This window comes from Pseudophryne corroboree, chromosome 2, assembly GCF_028390025.1.
Source record: "Pseudophryne corroboree isolate aPseCor3 chromosome 2, aPseCor3.hap2, whole genome shotgun sequence".
NCBI classification, from domain to species: Eukaryota; Metazoa; Chordata; class Amphibia; order Anura; family Myobatrachidae; genus Pseudophryne; species Pseudophryne corroboree.
Genome location: NC_086445.1, coordinates 639,302,146 through 639,320,239, shown reverse-complemented (window position 1 = coordinate 639,320,239; position 18,094 = coordinate 639,302,146). Strand labels below are relative to the sequence as shown.

The window sequence follows — 18,094 nt, the reverse complement described above, 5'->3', positions numbered from 1 at the left end:
CCGAGTTTTCCAAGGGTTCCTGACGTATATCAATTAGGTGGTCAGAGTGAGGTAAAACTTGTTTAATCACCTTCTGACGCTTGAACCTATCTGGTTTCTTAGGAGGAACGGATGGCTCCGGATCATCCGTAATCTGTAAAATTTACTTAATAGCCTCAAAAACATCAGGAACATCCACATGTGGACCACCCTCCCCCTCAGCCGTATCGGAGTCAGAACCTGTGGGGTCAGTGTAAGTGCCGTCTTCATCCGACGAGGTGTCAGTGACTGCAGTGGATTGTGAGGAGACAAGCGCTCGCTTAGAGGACCCCTTGGACGTAGGCGAGCGACGGTCAGACTTTTTAGTAGTCAGGGACTGGTTCAACTTCTTTATTTGAGCAGATAAATCGTCCGCCCACGGCGGGTTAGCTGCAGGGACCACAAACGGTTGCACCGGCATTGGGGGTCCCATAGGGGGTGTTAGTTTATGAACTAGCGTATGCAGAAGCGTGGAAAAAGCGGCCCACGGCGGGTCATTATTTGCCCCCGTTGCCACCGTCCCACTGGGGGGCAAGGAGCCCCCAGAACCAGAGCCCAAAGCTGCTATATTCTCCTCATAGGTATCTGCGGCTTAAGCAACACCGGCAGTGTGTTCAGCCCCAGAACCGTTACCCTCAGAAGCAGACATGATATAACTTGCAGTATCAGGTAACACAGTACAATTTGTCAGTAGCACAATACCTCTAGTCCAAACCCCTGCGCAGTGTAGTCAGTACCAGCATAGATAAAGGAGAGATATGGTGACTAAATCACAGAGAAAAATACGTAATACAGTATATCTTTGTGAAAATACTATATTAGATAAAACCTGACGCACCAAGCCCCCTCAGGTTATAGAATATAGGGATAGCAGGTTGAGTGAAAGACACGAAATGGACACCACTCAGCTATCAAATGCACACACAAATAGTCACAGTCTGTACAATGCAGAGGTTATTACTAACAATAATACTGCACTGGACTAGCTTACACAGCTATATAACAATAGATATAACAGTACACAGTTAGGACTGGATGTATATCACAGGGTAATTGTACTAGGAAATCCTGACTAAGTGCACTCTTTCTTAACTAACACTGACTAAAAAAGGCAGGTAGAATACTTAAGTGTCTTGTAAAGACAACCAGGCGGCTTTACATAGAAGGATTTGCCCAAGCATTCCCAGGAACAGTGAGCTGAGGAATAATGGCGCCGCAGACACTGCCAGGGAGTGAGGGAGAGACAGATATGCAGCTCCAGGGCGGGAACATTTGCAGAAAATGGCACCCTGGGGCTGGGGGAGGGGCTTCAGGTCCAAGCTCTATCCCCCTGCTGGCAAAACCACCGGGTACTGCGGGCTCTAATAAAACGGTTTATAGAGAAAACCTGACCTGTCCCATGCCCTGGTGATCTAGTGGGATCGCCTGTACTGCCACAGTGTCCACCGCCAGCGCGCGCGGCCCGCCTCCCACTGACCGCGACGGATCGCGATAAAGACCGGGTCCCGCAAGCGGGACCCTCTTACCACCTCCCGAAGCGCGGCCACCCGATCCTGGAGAGCCCCTGTCGTGTGTGCCTGACAAGAAGAAAACCGGAGCCTCCTGCTGTAGTTACCCAGCAACCAGGGCTCGGGAGTGTACAGCGCCGCTGGGGAGAGCCGGAGCTGCAGCCGTGAATGTCCACTGACATGTAACACTGCTGCTGCCCTTGAAGTCTTCACTTTTTTCCTCAGAAAAAAAGCTCTTCTTAGGGCTGCATGGAGCAGCCCCTCCGTTAAGTGCCTGCTACTGCAGCACCAACTACAAAACTGAGATCCTGTGCAGGGAGGCGGGGTGATATAGGAGGCGGCGCTATGCATCCTGGGAACAGTCAAAGCTTTGAGCCTGATGGTGCCTCGGATCAAGATCCTACTCTACACCCCATTGTCCATTCCTTGTGGAGCACAGTGTACCCCGCAGAAATATATATATATGTATATATATATATATATATATATATATACACAGTTGTGCTCATAAGTTTACATACCCTAGCAGAATTTGTGATTTTCTGGCCATTTGTCAGAGAATTATGAATGATAACTCACAAACTTTTCTTTCACTCATGGTTAGTGGTTGGGTGAAGGCCTTTATTGTCAAACAACTGTGTTTACTCTTTTTAAATTATAATGACAACAGAAACTACCCAAATGACCCTGATCAAAAGTTTACATGCCCTGGAGATTTTGGCCTGATAACATGCACACAAGTTGACACAAACGGGTTTGAATGGCTACTAAAGGTAACCATCCTCACCTGTGATCTGTTTGCTTGTAATCAGTGTGTGTGTATAAAAGGTCAGTGAGTTTCTGGACTCCTGAAAGACCCTTGCATCTTTCATCCAGTGCTGCACTAACGTGTCTGGATTCTGAGTCATGTGGAAAGCAAGAGAATTGTCAAAGGATCTGCGGGAAAAGGTAATTGAACTGTATAAAACAGGAAAGGGATATAAAAAGATATCCAAGCAATTGAGAATGCCAATCAGCAGTGTTCAAACTCTAATTAAGAAGTGGAAAATGAGGGATTCTGTGGAAACCAAATCACGGTCAGGTAGAACAACAAAAATTTCAGCCACAACTGCCAGGAAAATTGTTTGGGATGCAAAGAAAAATCCACAAATAGCTTCAGCTGAAATACAGGACTCTCTGAAAAAAAGTGGTGTGGCTGTTTCAAGATGCACAATAAGGAGGCATTTGAAGAAAAATGGGCTGCATGGTCGAGTCGCCAGAAGAAATCCATTACTACGCAAATGCCACAAAGGATCCCGCTTACAATACTCCAAACAGCACAGAGACAAGCCTCAAAACTTCTGGAACAAAGTAATTTGGAGTGATGAGACCAAAATTGAACTTTTTGGCCACAACCATAAACGTTACATTTGGAGAGGAGTCAACAAGGCCTATGATGAAAGGTACACCATTCCTACTGTGAAACACAGAGGTGGATCGCTGATGTTTTGGGGATGTGTGAGCTACAAAGGCACTGGAAACTTGGTCAAAATTGATAGCAAGATGAATGCAGCATGTTATCAGAAAATACTGGAGGAAAATTTGCACACATCAGCCCGGAAGCTGCGCATGGGACGTACTTGGACGTTCTAACATGACAATGATCCAAAACACAAGGCCAAGTTGACCTGTCATTGGCTATAGCAGAATAAAGTGAAGGTTCTGGAGTGGCCATCTCAGTCTCCTGACCTCAATATTATTGAGCCACTCTGGGGAAATCTCAAACGTGCAGTTTATGCAAGACAGCCCAAGAATTTACAGGAACTGGAGGCTTTTTGCCAAGAAGAATGGGCAGCTTTACCATCTGAGAAAATAAAGAGCCTCATCCACAACTACCACAAAACACTTCAAGCTGTCATTGATGTTAAAGGGGGCAATACACGGTATTAAGAACTGGGGTATGTCAACTTTTGATCAGGGTCATTTGGGTAGTTTCTGTTGTCATTATGATTTAAAAAGAGTAAACACAGTTGTTTGACAATAAATGCCTTCACCCAACCACTAACCATGAGTGAAAGAAAAGTTTGTATATATATATATATATATATACACACATTTTTTTTTTAAATGCTGATACTGTAGGGCACCATGATTCAAGAAAGCTTAAAGGCCCATACACATTAGACGATGTCGCTCTGTGAGCGACATCGTCTAACGTTTCCCCCTCCCGGGCCGGCCGGTCGGCGGCCGCCTGTATGCACTGAGCGATATGACAGCTCATATCGCTCAGTGATGTCACGCCCCCGCCAGCCCTGCATGAAGGCCGTGGACGACAGTCCACATCCTTCATGCATGCCCTACCGACAGCGACGATCGTTGCCGACCCGCGGGGCCGCGCATCGGTCGTCGCTGGCGGCATACACACTTAACGATAAAATGAGCGACGTCGCTCAAGGAGGGGGAAAATGAGCGACGTCGCTCATCATATCGTTAAGTGTGTATGGACCTTAAGAGCCACTGATCTAGCTATTTTTGACCATACTGTCTACCTATGGCGATAGGTGTCCCTTTACTGTTTATTGTGACACCTCTCATTTATTTCTTAATTATTGGATGATCTTTTTCTTTATAATCCATAAACAATGTATATATAAAAATAAGGACAATTTTTACAGATTTTTTTTTTATTCTTATAAAATTCGTCAGCTAAGTATTTGACTGTTTACTTACCGACGTACTTAAATAAGAATCAATTACTACAGACTTCTGTAAGGCACGGAAACATGCTACAGTAAACCAGCACATGAACCTTTACAGCATGAGCAAAAAAAGTATATTCACTGAATGACTACAGATTGAAAGGCAGAAACAGCTCGCACATGCGCCTAGGAAGAGACACTGACCAACCTGCTCTTTCCTTCCTAATGCAGCCTGATGACGCGTTAATGCTGCTGCTGCTGCCGAGAACACGGGGCAGGCAGCGCTATTGGTAGTGTGTCCAGTGCAGTCTGCTAATAGGGTGCAAGTCTGGAGGAGGGTGGTACTAATTGCAGCACACAGGAAAGTGTATGTCGGAGTTCCATGTAGCATCACTGCTTCCGGAGTCAGCTGCTGCAGATTCTCAACGACACCAAATAATATTATTCTAGCTGGAGCTGCCTGCGGGTGAGGTATGTTGGATGGCAGAGTGTGGCTGCATTTTAAAAGGATTTTTTTTTTTCTACCACGGATTTAAATATCGCATATTTTAATGTTGCTGACGCCTTGTATGGGTAGTGACATTTTTCTCACACACATGGTACAGATGACAGTGACTGCACATGGACACCCCTTACTCCCTTTTTGTATGATTTTATCCATAACTGTAACCTTTTATTATGAATTGGTATTTATGCTCCGTTTTCTTGAGTCATTTTTGCAAATGATACATTAGTGTTATTCATCAATTCTCAACCATTGGATGAGAGTTATTCAACTATCACTTACATTTTTATTAGAGATCTTTTATGTAAACAGACAAAATGATTGGAGGGTTTAATACTTGTTCTTATTAAGCATCTGAAATGAGTTCAAAGATTTATGAATTTATATAAATGTTTGCCAAAAATAATGCCGTTGTCTTTTTTTATTTTAACTAAATACTTTTTTTCTTTTATTAATGTTTTATTCATTATTAAACTGTTATGGTACTTGTTGATTACACCGTCTCCACTTAAAGGAGGACCACACCCCACCTGTCATTTGTTATCAAGTACTGTAACCTGTTTTGTAGCTTGCTGCCTGTCTGATAAGAGAGGTGGTGTATTTTGCAGAACTTTTTTCCTGCACTATAACACATTCTGTGTTGCTGCATTTTGCAGAGATACAGAATGTGATAGCTTCAGTATTACACAAATTAGCATCTGCTGGAGTGGTCCTGTCTAATCCTGTCTCTTTGGCGATATAGGGTCTGATTCATGATTGTACACGACGCTGATTGCCTCTGCGATTTTTCTGCCTGCAGATATGAGAAAGTGGGCAAGTGTAGCAGCCGCCCAGAAGCGAATATTAGTGCTTGCCGGAGCCATAGTGCAAGAACAGCAACTGCGTAAACATTTGCAGTTCATGCACAGATCCTCTGATAATTGAACACTCAAGTGAGTCTATAGATACGCATGCATGTCAACTTGAACTGAGCTGCTGGAGCCATGCTAATAGTAATATCGTATGAGATCATAGATGCAGCCATCGCAAATAAAACGGTTGTGGCACACCTGTGTTTCTGCTGCGGGGTACACTGGGCTCCACAAGGAAAGACATAGGGGTGTAGAGTAGGATCTTCATCCGAGGCACCAACAGGCTCAAAAGCTTTGACTGTTCCCAGAATGCACAGCGCTGCCTCCTCTATAACCCTGCCTCCCCGCACAGGAGCTCAGATTTGTAGTTGGTGCCGCAGATAGCAGGCACATAACAGAGGGGCTGCTCTGGGCAGCCCTAAGAAGAGCTTTTTGAGAAGAAAAGTGAAGACTTCAAGGGCTGCAGCAGTGTGTACATGTCTAGTGACATTCACTGCTGCAGCTCCATCTCTCCCCAGCGGCGCTGTACACTCGCGAGCCCTGGTTGCCGGGTAACTACAGCAGGAGGCTCCAGTTTTCTTCTAAAGTCAGGCACACACGACGGGGGCTCTCCCGGGATTGCGTGGCCGCGCTTCGGGAGGTGGTGAGTGGATCCCGCTTGCGGGAACCGTACTTTATCGTGATCCGGCGCGGTCAGTGGGAGGTGGGCCGCGCTCGCTGGTGGTGGACACTGTGGCAGTACAGGCGATCCCACTAGATCACCAGGGCATGGGTGCAGGTCAGGTTTTCCCTTAAAACCGTTTTACTAGTAGCCCACAGTACCCTGTGGTTTTGCCAGCAGGGGGATAAGGCTTAGACCTGGAGCCCCTCCCCCAGCCCCAGGGCGCCATTTCCAGCAAATGTTCCCGCCCTGGAGCTACATATCTGTCTTTCTCTGACGTCCTAGTGAATGCTGGGAACTCCGTAAGGACCATGGGGAATAGACGGGCTCCGCAGGAGACTGGGCACTCTAAAAGAAAGATTAGGTACTATCTGGTGTGCACTGGCTCCTCTCTCTATGCCCCTCCTCCAGACCTCAGTTAGATTTCTGTGCCCGGCCGAGCTGGATGCACACTAGGGGCTCTCCTGAGCTCCTAGAAAGAAAGTATATGTTAGGTTTTCTCTAACGTCCTAAGTGGATGCTGGGGACTCCGTAAGGACCACGGGGAATAGTGGCTCCGCAGGAGACTGGGCACATCTAAAGAAAGCTTTAGGACTAACTGGTGTGCACTGGCTCCTCCCCCTATGACCCTCCTCCAAGCCCCAGTTAGATTTCTGTGCCCGACGAGAAGGGTGCACACTAGGGGCTCTCCTGAGCTTCTTAGTGAAAGTTTTAGTTTAGGTTTGTTATTTTCAGTGAGACCTGCTGGCGTTACCTCAGATGGCAGATACAGACGCAGACACGGATACTGACTCCTGTGTCGACGGTGAAGAGAAAACCGTGATTTCCAGTAGGGCCACACGTTACATGATTGAGACAATGGAAAATGTTTTATACATTTCTGATAATACGAGTACCACCAAAAAGGAGTATTATGTTCGGTGAGGGAAAAACAACCTGTAGTTTTCCTGAATCTGAGAAATAAAATGAGGTGTGTGATGATGCGTGGGTTTCCCCCCGATAACAATTGATAATTTCTTAAAAAGTATTGGTGTATACCCTTTCCCGCCAGAGGTTAGGGTGCGTTGGGAAACACCCCCTAGGGGGGATAAGGCGCTCACACGCTTGTAAGAACAAGGGCTCTACCCTCTCATGAGATGGCCGCCCTTAAGGATCCTGCTGATAGAAAGCAGGAGGGTATCCAAAAATGTATTCACACACATACTGGTGTTATACTGCGACCAGCAATCGCCTCAGCCTGGAGGTGCAGTGCTGGGTTGGCATGGTCAGATTCCCTGACTGGAAATATTGATATCCTAGATAAGGATAGTATATTATTGCCTATAGAGCATTTAAAAGATGCATTTCTATATATGCATGATGCACAGCGGAATATTTGCCGATGGCATCAAGTATAAGTGCGTTGTCCAATTCTACCAGTAAAATGGTCAGGTGATGCGGATTCCAAACGGCATTTGGAAGTATTGCCTTTGAAAAGGGACATTTGGGGTCGGTCTTTTAGACCTGGTGGCCACGGCAACAACTGGGAAATCCACGTTTGTACCCCAGGTCGCCTCTCAAAATAAGACGCCGTATTATCAGGCGCAGTCCTTTGTTGGCAAGCGGACAAAAGGTTCCTCTTTTCTGCTCGTGACAGAGGGAGAGAAAAAAGGCTGAAGAGATTAGTCAGTTCCCAGGAACAGAAACCCTTTCCCGCCTCTGCCAAGCCCTCAGTATGACGCTAGGGCCTTACAAGCTCAGGCACGGTGGGGGCCCGTTCTCAATGAATTTCAGTGCGCAGTGAGCTCACTCGCAAGTAGACCCCTGGATCCTTCAGGTAATATCTCAAGGGTACATATTGGAATTCGAGACGTCTCCCCCTCGCCCTTTCCAAAAGTCGGCTTTACCGACGTCTCCCTCTGACAGGGAGGCAGTTTTGGAAGCCATTCACAAGCTGTATTTCCAGCAGGTGATAATCAAGGTGGACCCCTCCTGCAACAGGGAACGGGGTATTATTCCACACTATTGTGGTACCGAAGCCAGACGGCTCGGTGAGACCGATTCTAAATCTAAATCTAAATCTAAGATCTAAAATCTTTGAACACTTACATACAGAGGTTCAAATTCAAGATTTAGTCACTCAGAGCAGTGATTGCGAACCTGGAAGAAGGGGACTACATGATGTCTCGGGACATCAAGGATGCTTACCTTCATGTCAAAATTTACCCTTCTCACCAAGGGTACCTCAGGTTATGGTACAGAACTGTCACTATCAGTTCAGACGCTGCCGTAGGGATGGTCCACGGCACCCCGGGTCTTTACCAAGGTAATGGCCGAAATGATATCCCTTCGAAGGAAAGGAATTTTAGTTATCCCTTACTTGGACGATTCCCTGATAAGGGTAAGATCCAGGGAACAGTTGGAAGTCGGTGTAGCACTATCTCAGGTAGTGTTGCGGCAGCACGATTGGATTCTCAATATTCCAAAATCGCAGCTGGTTCCGACGACTTGTCTTCTGTTTCCTAGGGATGTTCCTGGACACAGTCCAGAAAAAAGGTGTTTCTCCCGGAAGAGAAAGCCAGGGAGTTATCCGAGCTAGTCAGGAACCTCCTAAAACCGAACCAACTCTCAGTGCATCAATGCACAAGGGTTCTGAAAAAAAAAATGGTGGCTTCCTACGAAGCAATCCCATTCGTTAGATTCCACGCAAGAACTTTCCAGTGGAACCTACTGGACAAATGGTCCGGGTCGCATTTTCAGATGCATCAGCGGATAACCCTGTCACCAAGGACAAGGGTATCCATCCTGTGGTGGTTGCAGAGTGCTCATCTTCTAGAGGGCCGCAGATTCGGCATTCAGGACTGGGTCCTGGTGACCACGGATGCCAGCCTGCGAGGCTGGGGAGCAGTCACACAGGGAAGGAATATCCAGGGCTTAGGGTCAAGCCTGGATACATCACTTCACATAAATATCCTGAAGCTAAGGGCCATTTACAATGCTCTAAGCTTAGCAAGACCTCTGCTTCAAGGTCAGCCGGTGTTGATCCAGTCGGACAACATCACGGCAGTCACCCACGTAAACAGACAGGGTGGCACAAGAAGCAGGAGGGCAATGGCAGAAGCTGCAGGGATTCTTCGCTGGGCGGAAAATCATGTGATAGCACTGTCAACAGTATTCATTCCGGGAGTGGACAACTGGGAAGCAGACTTCCTCAGCACGACCTCCACCCGGGAGAGTGGGGACTTCACCCAGAAGTCGTCCACATGATTAAAAAACTCCACAGGTATTGCGCCAGGTCAAGAGACCCTCAGGCAATAGTTGTAGACGCTCTGGTAACACCGTGGGTGTACCAGTCAGTGTATGTGTTCCCTCCTCTGCCTCTCATACCCAAGGTACTGAGATTGATAAGATGGAGAGGAGAAAGCACTATATTCGTGGCTCCGGATTGGCCAAGAAGGACTTGGTAACCGGAACTTCAAGAGATGCTCACGGAGGATCCGTGGCCTCTACCTCTAAGAAGGGACCTGCTCCAGCAAGGACCCTGTCTGTTCCAAGACTTACCGCGGCTGCGTTTGACGGCATGCCGGTGGAACACCGGATCCTGAAGGAAAAAAGGCATTCCGGATGAAGTCATCCATATCCTGATCTAAAGCCAGGAAGGATGTAACCGCAAAAACATTATCACCGCAATTGGCGAAAATATGTTGCGTAGTGCGAGGCCAGTAAGGCCCGACGGAGGAAATTCAACTGGGTCGATTCCTACATTTCCTGCAAACAGGAGTGTCTATGGGCCTGAAATTGGGGTCCATTAAGGTTCAGATTTCGGCCCTGTCAATTTTCTTCCAAAAAAGAGCTGGCTTCAGTCCCTGAAGTTTAGACGTTTGTAAAAGGGGTACTGCATATACAGCCTCCTTTTGTGCCTCCAGTGGCAATTTGGGATCTCAATGTAGTTTGGGTTCCAAAAGTCACATTGGTTTGAACCACTTAAATCTGTGGAGTTAAAATATCTCACATGGAAAGTGGTCATGCTGTTGGCCCTGGCCTGGGCCAGGCGAGTGTCCGAATTGGCGGCTTTATCCTGTAAAAGCCCTTATCTGATTTTCCATTCGGACAGGGCGGAATTGAGGACTCGTCCTCAGTTTCTCCCTAAGGTGGTTCCAGCGTTTTCGCCTGAACCAACCTATTGTGGTGCCTGCGGCTACTAGGGACTTGGAGGAATCCAAGTTGCTGGATGTTGTCAGGGCCCTGAAAATATTTCCAGGACGGCTGGAGTCAGGAAATCTGACTCGCTGTTTATCCTGTATGCACCCAACAAGCTGGGTGCTCCTGCTTCTAAGCAGACTATTGCTCGTTGGATTTGTAGTACAATTCAGCTTGCACATTCTGTGGCAGGCCTGCCACAGCTAAAATCTGTAAAAGCCCGTTCCACAAGGAAAGTGGGCTTATCTTGGGCGGCTGCCCGAGGGGTCTCGGCTTTACAACTTTGCCGAGCAGCTACTGGGTCAGGGGCAAACACGTTTGCTAAATTCTACAAATTTGATACCCTGGCTGAGGAGGACCTGGAGTTCTCTCATTCGGTGCTGCAGAGTCATCCGCACTCTCCCGCCCGTTTAGGAGCTTTGGTATCCCCATGGTCCTTACGGAGTCCCCAGCATCCACTTAGGACGTTAGAGAAAATAAGAATTTACTTACCGATAATTCTATTTCTCATAGTCCGTAGTGGATGCTGGGCGCCCATCCCAAGTGCGGATTGTCTGCAATACTTGTACATAGTTATTGTTACAAAAATCGGGTTATTATTGTTGGGAGCCTTCTTTTCAGAGGCTCCTCTGTTATCATACTGTTAACTGGGTTCAGATCACAAGTTATACGGTGTGATTGGTGTGGCTGGTATGAGTCTTACCCGGGATTCAAAATCCTTCCTTATTGTGTACGCTCGTCCGGGCACAGTATCCTAACTGAGGCTTGGAGGAGGGTCATAGGGGGAGGAACCAGTGCACACCAGTTAGTCCTAAAGCTTTCTTTAGATGTGCCCAGTCTCCTGCGGAGCCGCTATTCCCCGTGGTCCTTACGGAGTCCCCAGCATCCACTACGGACTATGAGAAATAGAATTATCGGTAAGTAAATTCTTATTTTTTATTTTACAGTGAGACCTGCTGGCAACAGGCTCACTGCAACGAGGGACTAAGGGGAGAAGAAGCGAACCTACCTGCTTGCAGCTAGCTTGGGCTTCTTAGGCTACTGGACACCATTAGCTCCAGAGGGATCGACCGCAGGACCCGTCCTTGGTGTTTGTTCCCGGAGCCGCGCCGCCGTCCCCCTTACAGAGCCAGAAGCATGAAGATGGCCGGAAAATCGGCGGCAGAAGACTTCAGTCTTCACCAAGGTAGCGCACAGCACTGCAGCTGTGCGCCATTGCTCCTCATACACACTTCACACTCCGGTCACTGAGGGTGCAGGGCGCTGGGGGGGGGGGCGCCCTGAGCAGCAATAAAAACACCTTGGCTGGCAAAATAATCACAATATATAGCCCCAGAGGCTATATATGTGATAATTACCCCTGCCAGAATCCATAAAAAAGCGGGAGAAAAGTCCGCGAAAAAGGGGCGGAGCTATCTCCCTCGGCACACTGGCGCTATTTTCTCTTCACAGTGTAGCTGGAAGACAGCTCCCCAGGCTCTCCCCTGTAGTTTTCAGGCTCAAAGGGTTAAAAAGAAAGGGGGGGCACTAAATTTAGGCGCAATATTGTTTATACAAGCAGCTATTGGGGAAAATTCACTCAGTGATAGTGTTTATCCCTACATTATATAGCGCTCTGGTGTGTGCTGGCATACTCTCTCTCTGTCTCCCCAAAGGGCTGTGTGGGGTCCTGTCCTCAGTCAGAGCATTCCCTGTGTGTGTGCGGTGTGTCGGTACGGCTGTGTCGACATGTTTGATGAGGAGGCTTATGTGGAGGCGGAGCAGATGCCGATAAATGGGATGTCGCCCCCTGTGGGCCGACACCAGAGTGGATGGATAGGTGGAAGGTATTAACCGACAGTGTCAACTCCTTACATAAAAGGCTGGATGACGTAACAGCTATGGGACAGCCGGCTTCTCAGCCCGCGCCTGCCCAGGCGTCTCAAAGGCCATCAGGGGCTCAAAAACGCCCGCTCCCTCAGATGGCAGACACAGATGTCGACACGGAGTTTGACTCCAGTGTCGACAAGGTTGAGACATATACACAATCCACTAGGAACATCCGTTACATGATCCCGGCAATAAAAAATGTGTTCCACATTTCTGACATTAACCCAAGTACCACTAAAAAAGGGTTTTATGTTTGGGGAGAAAAAGCAGGCAGTGTTTTGTTCCCCCATCAAATGAGTGAATGAAGTGTGAAAAAGCGTGGGTTCCCCCGATAAGAAACTGGTAATTTCTAAAAAGTTACTGATGGCGTACCTTTTCCCGCCAGAGGATAAGTTACGCTGGGAGATATCCCCTAGGGTGGATAAGGCGCTCACACGTTTGTCAAAAAAGGTGGCACTGCCGTCTTAGGATACGGCCACTTTGAAGGTACCTGCTGATAAAAAGCAGGAGGCTATCCTGATGTCTGTATTTACACACTCAGGTACTAGACTGAGACCTGCAGATAGTGCTGCTGCAGCGTGGTCTGTAACCCTGTCAAACAGGGATACTATTTTGCGAACATAAGTCGTCGTCTTATATATGAGGGATGCACAGAGGGATATTTTGCCGGCTGGCATCCAGAATTAATGCAATGGCCATTCTGTCAGGAGGGTATTAGAGACCCGACACTGGACAGGTGATGCTGACTTTAAAAGGCACATAGAGCCTTATAAGGGTGAGGAATTGTTTGGGGATGGTCTCTGGGACCTCGTATCCACAGCAACAGCTGGGAAGAAGAAATTTTACCTCAGGTTTCCTCACAGCCTAAGAAAGCACTGTATTATCAGGTACAGTCCTTTTGGCTTCAGAAAAGCAAGCGGGTCAAAGGCACTTCCTTTCTGCACAGAGACGAGGGAAGAGGGAAAAAGCTGCACCAGTCAGCCAGTTCCCAGAATCAAAATTCTTCCCCCGCTTCCTCTGAGTCCACCGCATGACGCGGGGGCTCCACAGGCGTAGCCAGGTACGGTGGGGGGCCGCCTCAAAAATTTCAGCGATCAGTGGGCTCGCTCACAGGTGGATCCCTGGATCCTTCAAGTAGTATCTCAGGGGTACAGGTTGGAATTCGAGGCGTCTCCCCCCCGCCGTTTCCTCAAATCTGCCTTGCCGACAACTCCCTCAGGCAGGGAGGCTGTGCTAGAGGCAATTCACAAGCTGTATTACCAGCAGGTGATAGTCAAGGTGCCCCTACTTCAACAAGGACGGGGTTACTATTCCACACTGTTTGTGGTACCGAAACCGGACGGTTCGGTGAGACCCATTTTAAATTTGAAGTCCTTGAACACATACATAAAAAAATTCAAGTTCAAGATGGAATCGCTCAGGGCGGTTATTGCAAGCCTGGAGGAGGGGGATTACATGGTATCCCTGGACATCAAGGATGCTTACCTACATGTCCCCATTTACCATCCTCACCAGGAGTACCTCAGATTGTGGTACAGGATTGCCATTACCAATTCCAAACACTGCCGTTTGGACTGTCCACGGCACCGAGGGTCTTTACCAAGGTAATGGCAGAAATGATGATACTCCTTCGAAAAAAGGGAGTTTTTAATTATCCCGTACTTGGACGATCTCCTTATAAAGGCGAGGTCCATGGAGCAGTTGTTGGTCGGAGTAGCACTATCTCGGGAAGTGCTACAACAGCACGGATGGATTCTATACATTCCAAAGTCACAGCTGGTTCCTACCACACGCCTGCTGTTCCTGGGGATGGTTCTGGACACAGAACAGAAAAAAAGTGTTTCTCCCGCAGGAGAAAGCCAAGGAGCTGTCATCTCTAGTTAGAGACCTCCTGAAACCAAAACAGGTATCGGTGCATCACTGCACACGAGTCCTGGAAAAAATGGTAGCTTCTTACGAAGCAAAATTCCATTCGGCAGGTTCCATGCAAGAACCTTTCAGTGGGACCTCTTGGACAAGTGGTCGGAATCGCATCTTCAGATGCATCGGCTGATAACCCTGTCTCCAAGGACCAGGGTATCTCTACTGTGGTGGCTGCAGAGTGCTCATCGTCAAGAGGGCCGCAGATTCGGCATACAGGACTGGGTCCTGGTAACCACGGATGCCAGCCTTCGAGGCTGGGGGGCAGTCACACAGGGAAGAAATTTCCAAGGACTTTGGTCAAGTCAGGAGTCGTCCCTACACATAAATATTCTGGAACTGAGGGCCATTTACAATGCCCTAAGTCTGGCAAGGCCTCTGCTTCAAAACCAGCCGGTACTGATCCAATCAGACAACATCACGGCAGTCGCCCATGTAAACCGACAGGGCGGCACAAGAAGCAGGATGGCGATGGCAGAAGCCACAAGGATTCTCCGATGGGCGGAAGATCACGTCTTAGCACTGTCAGCAGTGTTCATTCCGGGAGTGGACAACTGGGAAGCAGACTTCCTCAGCAGACACGACCGACACCCGGGAGAGTGGGGACTTCATCCAGAAGTCTTCCAACTGTTGGTAAACCGTTGGGAAAGGCCACAGGTGGACATGATGGCGTCCCACCTAAACAAAAAACTAGATATTGCGCCAGGTCAAGGGACCCTCAGGCAATGGCTGTGGACGCTCTAGTGACACCGTGGGTGTACCAGTCGGTTTATATATTCCCTCCTCTGCCTCTCATACCAAAGGTACTGAGAATAATAAGAAAACGAGGAGTAAGAACGATACTCGTGGTTCCGGATGGGGCAAGAAGAGCTTGGTACCCAGAACTTCAAGAAATAATATCAGAGGACCCATGGCCTCTACTGCTCAGACAGGATCTGCTACAGCAGGGGCCCTGTCTGTTCCAAGACTTACCGCGGCTGCGTTGGACGGCATGGCGGTTGAATTCCGGATCCTAAAGCAAAAGGGCATTCCGGAGGAAGTCATTCCTACGCTGATAAAAGCCAAGAAAGAAGTAACCGCAAACCATTATCACCGTATTTGGCGAAAATATGTTGCGTGGTGTGAGGCCAGGAAGGCCCCAACAGAGGAATTTCAGCTGGGTCGTTTTCTGCACTTCCTACAGTCAGGAGTGACTATGGGCCTAAAATTGGGTTCCATTAAGGTCCAGATTTCGGCTCTGTCGATTTTTCTTCCAGAAAGAACTGGCTTCACTGCCTGGAGTTCAGACATTTGTAAAGGGAGTGCTACATATTCAGCCCCTTTTTTTGTGCCTTCTGTGGCACCTTGGGATCTCAACGTGGTGTTGAGTTTCTTAAAATCACATTGGTTTGAGCCACTTAAAACTGTGGATTTGAAATATCTCACGTGGAAAGTGGTCATGTTATTGGCCTTGGCTTCGGCCAGGCGTGTGTCAGAATTGGCGGCTTTGTCATGTAAAAGCCCTTATCTGATTTTCCATATGGATAGGGCAGAATTGAGGACTCGTCCCCAGTTTCTCCCTAAGGTGGTATCAGCTTTTCACTTGAACCAACCTATTGTAGTGCCTGCGGCTTATAGGGACTTGGAAGATTCCAAGTTACTGGACGTAGTCAGGGCCTTAAAAATTTATATTTCCAGGACGGCTGGAGTCAGGAAAACTGACTGACTCGTTTTTTATCCTGTAGGCACCCAACAAAATAGGTGCTCCTGCTTCTAAGCAGACTATTGCTCGCTGAATTTGTAGCACAATTCAGCTGGAGCATTCTGCGGCTGGATTGCCGCATCCTAAATCAGTAACAGCCCATTCCACGAGGAAAGTGGGCTCATCTTGGGCGGCTGCCTGAGGGGTCTCGGCTTTACAACTTTGCCGAGCTGCAACTTGGTCAGGGGCAAACACGTTTGCTAAATTCTACAAATTTGATACCCTGGCTGAGGAGGACCTTGAGTTCTCTCATTCGGTGCTGCAGAGTCATCCGCACTCTCCCGCCCGTTTGGGAGCTTTGGTATAATCCCCATGGTCCTTACGGAGTTCCCAGCATCCACTAGGACGTCAGAGAAAATAAGATTTTACTCACTGGTAAATCTATTTCTCGTAGTCCGTAGTGGATGCTGGGCGCCCATCCCAAGTGCGGATTGTCTGCAATACTTGTATATAGTTATTGCCTAACTAAAGGGTTATTGTTGAGCCATCTGTTGAGAGGCTCAGTTATATTTCATACTGTTAACTGGGTATAGTATCACGAGTTATACGGTGTGATTGGTGTGGCTGGTATGAGTCTTACCCGGGATTCAAAATCCTTCCTTATTGTGTCAGCTCTTCCGGGCACAGTATCCTAACTGAGGTCTGGAGGAGGGGCATAGAGGGAGGAGCCAGTGCACACCAGATAGTACCTAATCTTTCTTTTAGAGTGCCCAGTCTCCTGCGGAGCCCGTCTATTCCCCATGGTCCTTACGGAGTTCCCAGCATCCACTACGGACTACGAGAAATAGATTTACCGGTGAGTAAAATCTTATTTTCCCTCACACCCTGTCAGTGTTTGGGCGCCATTTCTCTCAGCTACACTGTTCCTGGGACTGCTTGGGCAAATCCTCCTGTATAAAGCCGCCTGGTTGTCAGCGCTGTGACTTTACATGACACTGAAGTATTCTACATGTCAATTAGACAGTGTTAGTTAAGAAAGACTGGATTTAGTCAGGGTTCTCTGGTACAAGTACCCTGTGATATACATCCAGTTCTTACTGTGCAGTGTTATATCTATTGACTACATAGCTATATAAGCTGGTCCAGTGCAGTATTATTGTAAGTAATACATTGTGTACATGTGACCAGTGATCGCGCTGAGCACAAAAAAAGGTGGGTCCCAGGGACCCCTCACTTTTAAAAATTGGGGTCCTACAGGTTCTTTTCTGGGTTCCATGGGAATTAAGGTTTTTATTAATATTAATCTTATTTGGACACTACAGAAGTGTTGCAAGGTGGGGGAATGGGGTGACAATGCTGCTGGGCTATGTAGCATGCAGGACACTCTGCCCCAGAGCTTTAACTAGATATTTTGGTGCCCTTTGGCAGAAAGTGAATTGGAGCTCCACCTCCCAGAGCCGAAACTACAGGCTGTGCGCGCCGGAGGCGCGCCGCAAAAATTTAGGGGCATGGCTTCATGGGGAAGGGGAATGGCCACATAAAAGTGCCAATTCACATTGCACCACGTAGAACCTCCTATAGATACTGCGCCAGGTAGAGCACGTTATACACACTGCGCCAGGTAGAGCACGTTATACACACTGCGCCAGGTAGAGCACGCAGTTAAACACACTGCGCCTGGTAGAGCACACCGTTATACACACTGCGCCAGGTAGAGCCATTATACACACTGCGCCAGGTAGAGCACGCCGTTATACACACTGCGCCAGGTAGAGCACGCCGTTATACACATTGCTCCAGGTAGAGCACGTTATACACACTACACCAGGTGGAGCACATTATACACGCTGCGCCAGGTAGAGCACGTTATACACACTGCGCCTGGTAGAGCACACCGTTATACACACTGCGCCTGGTAGAGCCATTATACACACTGCGCCAGGTAGAGCACGTTATACACACTGCGCCTGGTAGAGCACACCGTTATACACACTGCGCCAGGTAGAGCTATTATACACACTGCGCCAGGTAGAGCACGCCGTTATACACACTGCGCCTGGTAGAGCACACCGTTATACACACTGCGCCAGGTAGAGCCATTATACACACTGCGCCAGGTAGAGCCATTTTATACACACTGCGCCAGGTAGAGCCCGCCATTATACACACTGCGCCAGGTAGAGCACACCGTTATACACACTGCGCCAGGTAGAGCACACCGTTA

At 48.2% G+C, this 18,094-nt stretch overlaps 1 protein-coding gene across 2 annotated transcripts in view; it reads left to right on the top strand.

Moving 5' to 3' along the window:
• Positions 1-4,501: 4,501 nt before the first annotated feature.
• Positions 4,502-18,094, top strand: part of CEPT1 (choline/ethanolamine phosphotransferase 1) — a 508,394-nt gene continuing 494,801 nt past the window's right edge. Inside the window, exon 1 of one of the 2 annotated variants that reach the window (XM_063954949.1) lies at positions 4,502-4,670. The gene's annotated coding sequence lies outside the window, so the exon portion shown is untranslated. Of the gene's footprint in view, positions 4,676-18,094 lie in introns of both variants that reach the window. The other variant, XM_063954948.1, reaches the window with a different exon arrangement.